The 5,948-nt window shown below is 35.7% G+C and overlaps 1 long non-coding RNA gene across 3 annotated transcripts; it reads right to left on the reverse strand.

Annotated features, from left to right (window-relative positions):
* Positions 1-3,291: 3,291 nt before the first annotated feature.
* LOC123672751 lies at positions 3,292-4,663 on the reverse strand. 3 transcript variants are annotated; one of them, XR_006746353.1, is made up of 4 exons: positions 4,286-4,663; positions 3,962-4,228; positions 3,743-3,888; positions 3,292-3,683 (listed from the first exon to the last, which is right to left on the reverse strand). It is a non-coding gene; the product is annotated as an uncharacterized LOC123672751 (long non-coding RNA). The 3 variants fall into 3 exon arrangements; XR_006746352.1 differs by having other exon boundaries at positions 3,293-3,683; positions 3,743-3,871; XR_006746354.1 differs by having other exon boundaries at positions 3,295-3,683; positions 3,743-3,871; positions 4,072-4,228; positions 4,286-4,662.
* Positions 4,664-5,948: the final 1,285 nt, after the last annotated feature.

Consider the following 5,948-nt stretch of genomic DNA (forward strand, 5'->3'; position numbering starts at 1 on the left):
GGGAATTTTGTCATAGCAGGTGGGTTATCCTTTGATCTACATCCTCCCTCAGTTTGACGTGGTCTTTACGGGACACCCTGTAGGTCTCGTCTAATAAAGCAGTTGAAGCTGCCGCACACACTTTCCCTTCATCTTCCACTAATTGGCGAACAGTTCGTAGGGGTGTACACATCCGACTTTTGCAGTTACGACGCCGTTGCGGTGTCGTACGGTAGTGTACATGCTCCCATTTGATTCTTTGTACCACAGCCCGCAAGTACGACACCGGAACGGCGCCGCAATAGCAAAAGTCGGATGTGTATACCGGGGCTAAGGCGCGCAGTTCAACCCAAAACATATGACCCTAAAGCGTAAATCCAATATCTCATCCCTAGGAGAAAAGCGAAATACCATACGTTGATAATCTCTTTGGTTAGGATCTACCAAAATCTGGCGATACATCTGTCTTATATCTGCGGTAGAACAAATTATGTGCAAGCGAAATTTCAACAACAGAGCGCCGATGTCGTTTTGTAATTTATTACAGACGTACAAACCATTATTAAGCGATTCACTAGTTTTTGTCTTCGCGGAAGCGTTAAAAACAACCCGTAATTTTGTTGTTTGATGATCGGGTGTAACAACCGCATGATGAGGCAAATAAAATATTTTAACCCGTCTTGCGGAGGGTCTACAATCTTCATTTGAGACAATTCGAGATATTCTCTTATGACAGCACAATAAAATCGTTGAACTGCCAGCGTACGAGATTGAGGAAAACTCGGATCTATAACCTTGAAAGGAAGAGGTACCACGTATCAACCTGAGGTGGTTCAAAAACATTTTTCTTAAAAATATCCTCATATTCATCTTCTGGGAGGAATTGACCTGCAAGGCGATCGGTTTGTTTCCGATCTCTCCCAACAAGACGTAACCGAAGATAAACTGCTCAACAATTGATAGGGATCACTTACTTGTTCTAAATTTATTTCTGAAATATTCGCTCCAAGATTATAAATTTAGTCAGATATCAGAGTATTTATCATTAGTATTAAAAATGGAAAGTTGGAGAGAAAAAAAGACTTTATTAGGAACACTCAAAATTCTGTGTTTGAATAACATATAATGAAAATTTTATGATGAAACCACAAGAAGGCTGAAGTTTCGGTTAAGCTAGTACCTAGTTGGTCCCCCACGAGCTCGTCTCAAGCATTCTATCCTACGAGGCATACTTTTGATCAAACGATTTATAAAATTTTGGGGCAAATTCGTCCAAATATCCCGTAAAGCGTTAGAAAGGTCCTCCAGGTTATTGATCGGTTGTTCTAAGGTTGACAATTGTCTAGACATCTCAGACCAGACATGTTCGATGCAATTCATGTCTGGAGAGCGAGCTGGCCAGTCCATCCTATCAATAGCATGAGTTTGTAGCGCTTCATTAACCAGACGACTACGGTGTGGACGGGCATTATCGTCAATTAAAATGAAATTCTCGCCCACGGCAGCCGCAAACGGAACAATTATGGGTTCAATAATCATATCGTGATATCTCTGGCTGGTCATGGTGGTGTTCTGCAGAACAACCAACTCTGTGCGTTGGTTCAAACAAATGCCTCCCCATACACATATAGAACCTCCGCCAAAAGCTGTTGTGGGTACCATAAACTGTTCTGCATACCTTCGACCTCTTTCCCTCCAAGCAAGAATACGTCCATCGGAGTTGACCAAACGAAATCTAGACTCATCCGTAAATAGACATCGGCTCCAATCTTCAAGTGTCCAATTGCGGTGCTCCTCAGCCCATTGCCGTCGATGAACCCGGTGTTCCCTATTCAAACGGGGATGTTGTACCCTCCTACGTGCTCTCAAACCACGAACATGAAGTCGTCGTCTTACAGTCTGGTTCGAAATTAGAACTCCTGTTGAGGATAAGCTAAAACGGACCAAATATTTGGACCCGAAGCTCATGAGTTACGGGTACTCCCAAAGATCCTAAATGAAAAGTAACTGTCATGCGCGAGAATGTCGAGAATTCCCTTCAAATACGATTTTGACGTTGATGTTATTTTGTTCCAAACAACAACAAAATTTACATTTTCTGTTGTTTCCCATTTTAATTGCGGAGTGGAATGAAACAGTATATATGTAGAATTTTCCAAAATTCGTCTTTAATTGAGCTTTCTTTGTAGATGAAATTTGGTATTATTATATCAACAGCTACAAAAATATACAAAATCCTCTGCAGACCAATTTTTGAATATATACAGAACTGAACTAGTGCCAATAAGGGAAAGACTGCAAAAATTTCCAAGGAAACTTTTCTAAAGGCTACACAACATAGAACTAACGTGACCATTGATGCGAATATGATAGAAGTTGTTTATTATTATTATATTTATTTGTAGGTTGATCAATTAATGTGATTTGATAATATGAAAGAGAAGTTTGTATGATGAGATTGAATTGAAAGTGCCCTTTTGTTACTATGAATACGTATTCAAATTAAAGCTCCTTATAATTATTTTATGTGAATTGAGAAATTTATTGTTTGTAATAATGGGTTGAACTTTAAGAAATTACATTAAAATATCTAGAAATGGATTTTTAAAAGTACTACTAGCTTGTTTCATATCAAGATTAGTTTGACATTTCACCTTGATAATAATTTCAAACTTTAAATCAATGTGTTATGTGAAGGATCAGGGCAAGAACAAGATTATTTCAGATTGTAGCATCCCTTATACTATTATATATAGATCATTCAGAAACCACTCATGAATCTCAAAAAAGATTTCTCTTGGGGTTTCAATACAGAAGGGTAATATCATTCAGTGATTATGGTTAAGTAAACACTCGGACAATAATAAGTATATGATTGATAAAAAATTGGAGGACCAATTTTGTCACTTGTATCATAATAAATATGAATTAAATATTTCTTTTTTTTTAATAAGAAATCCAAATTGTTAATTTTTAGGTTTTCTTGCACTCTATAATATACTGAATAGTTTAACGATATTACTGGGCAGACGCTCCATTACTAAAAATGCTAATGAGGTAATTTTATTTTCAGATTAGGATATAATGCATATAATGGAAATATAATAAAATCTGTATCAAATTCTTTACAGCATAGAGAATTTTGGCTGTTCAATACAGTTGAGAATACACATTCATTGAGTTATGGGAAATGAAATCGTATAATCAATACAGGAAGTAGTTTATTGTAAGAAAACTTACAGTTGTTCAAAATTATATATAATTATATTATAATAATTATAATTAATTTCATTGATTTATGTAAAGGATGTATGTCATATTTTATTTTGATATTGAATGGTTCTTCTATCCACATTTGAACATTGTACGTCTCTTATATGTGTAACATGCTGGTTCAGTTAGAATTTATTACCTCGATTTTTTTGTCAATCTCATTTCAATGTTCTAAATTATTTGCTATGAAGTTCTGGTAGTCTCTGCTAAAAATGAAAAAAGAATATGAATTTAGAGAAAAGTCATTTTCATAGAAGATGCATACTATTAATTTTTTTCTTGGGAAATAGATTTGCTTGTCAATTTTCACTTCTTAGATGTTAGTTCTTCTTGGCATTGACCCTATGTTTGGAAAATTTACCATTTCCAAATAATCTCCTCTTTCCTTCTGCATTGAGAGTCTTCAATTGTTTTACACATTTCAGCAAATCCTAAAACAGTTGAAATAATGAATTATACAAAAACTTGAATTGAGCTTGCTTTAACTTACATTTTCTGTGTCATTGCTTATAGATGTGAAATTTTGTGAACTAGAAATGGTTTCATCTATAAAATGTCCCACATCTTCATTATAGTTAACTTGTTGATGGTTCATTAATTTCTAAATTGTTGTCGTCATCTTAAACAGAATTTATTCTTTGTCCGAACATAGTAACAGTATGCAAATGCTTGCACAATATAACTTTGATGCTATTAGTGCAACACTCACATTTATATTTGTGCAAGCATATTTAATAATGACTACAATATCCTAAACCACAATCTGGATCACATGATGATATAAATTGTGTATTATAATATTTATCATCATATACAGACCTCCTCTATTAAGTCTTTCATTGTTTCTGCTTTTTTATGAGATTCTACAGAAATATTTTGTTGATAGTTGTTGGAGTTAGGTCTTTCATTTCTCATAATTTTCATCCACATCTTTTCATCAACTATTTCTTCCAACAATTCTGATAGCTTGTCAACTCTCAAACAATGAATACTCGTAAATTGATAATTGCAAGAATAGAATTATGTATAATACCTTATTTTCTTTTCCTTCTATTTTATTAGATTTTGGATATTTATTCAAGCTCTCTATCGCCATATTTGTATGAATACCTGCTCATATTCTTTAACAATAGGCCACATCATTATTCTCTGTTGGTTTTGAAAGTAATGACTTAAAAATATCCATGATTAGTTTCGTTAGAAACAATCTGCCAAATTCTGCTCACTTTTTCAGATAATTTAGGAATTTGGGTAAAATTTGTTCTTCCTCATTAACCAATATATTTGTATGAATTAAGCAATAAAAATTGCTCTTCAACACTTTTTCACTTGAAAAATTCGAATATACCCAAATAGAGGCAAATATATTGTCACTGTGTCTATTCATGACAGTTGACAAGTTAGTGTCAAGTAATGATTTTAGTTGCAGATCCTCGGGAACTCGAGGATTTACGACACAGCCGATTCACGAAGAAACCCGAATCATCGATCGGGTCCAAATATTTTGTCCGTTTTAGCGTATCCTCTCCTGTTGCAACTCTCAGTGATCTATTAGCCGCGACGCCGGGTAAGTGGGATTTTTCCTAGCATTGAGGATCAAAAGACGGTCTTGGGCAGCTGTTGTACTGCGCTGCCAACCTCCCCCAAGAACATAAGCTACTGAGTCGTTTTGGATGAACCTATTCCAAGCCCGACTCACGACACTTTGCGAAACATTCAACCGCCGGGACACTTCTCGCTGGGACAAACCTTCCTGTATCCACCGTATGATTTGGTCCAGTTGCACAGGTGCCAAACGTCTTCTCGGCATGACTGATAAGCTGATATTGTTCTCATTTCTTCAATTATTGTCACCTTATGTGTTTGAACGAGAGAAAAAAACAGATTTAATAACAAATACCACATTGCTTTTCACTCCACCTGTAACAGGCTACAGATAATAATCGATTTTGTGAACAAGAGCCGATGAAGTGAGGAAGACTTTGATATAATCAACTCAAAACATCTTACTTTTTCCTTAGAGAACATATAATGTACAGATATTCACGAGATAACTTGAAAAAAATACAAATGAAAAGAAGTTCATAAGTGATCCCTAGCAATTGTTGATCAGTGTAGTTCGAAGAGCGTTAGGACCCATATTGATTCCAGAAATTGTCTCATTGAACAAAAGATTGGCGAACATATCACAGCCCTACAACATATATACTTCACCCGATACATAGTACTGCGGATCTGCCAGAGGCAGATCTTTTAAATATCCCCACGAAGTATTATCTAATCGATAAGTCGGCATTTTATCACATATTTTGGGCAAAATTACCGCGTCGATCGCCGAAACTAAATCTGATCTGAGTCAGCAATAGGTCTAAGTTTAATTTGAGCTATGCCTTTGTTTACGACTTGCGTATTACCTACACCATTAATAACCACAGAATAATCGAGGAATATTCAGAGCGTTATAACGTACTTTTGATATTATAGAAATTTGTGAACCGGAATCTAGCAGTGCGCGAAATTTCTTTTGCGTTCCATCATATGTTTGTACCTCGACCATCGCCGTCCCTAATATGACGGAAGGGCTCAGCGCCGACGCATCTTCCCGGTTTTGATCTTAATTATTAACCCCACTCGAATCTGTGATATGATTTCCAAGTTTTTCAGTTTCCCAATGAAGCGTTGTGTTATGGTTTTTA

Source organism: Harmonia axyridis, chromosome 2, assembly GCF_914767665.1.
Source record: "Harmonia axyridis chromosome 2, icHarAxyr1.1, whole genome shotgun sequence".
Classification (NCBI taxonomy): Eukaryota; Metazoa; Arthropoda; class Insecta; order Coleoptera; family Coccinellidae; genus Harmonia; species Harmonia axyridis.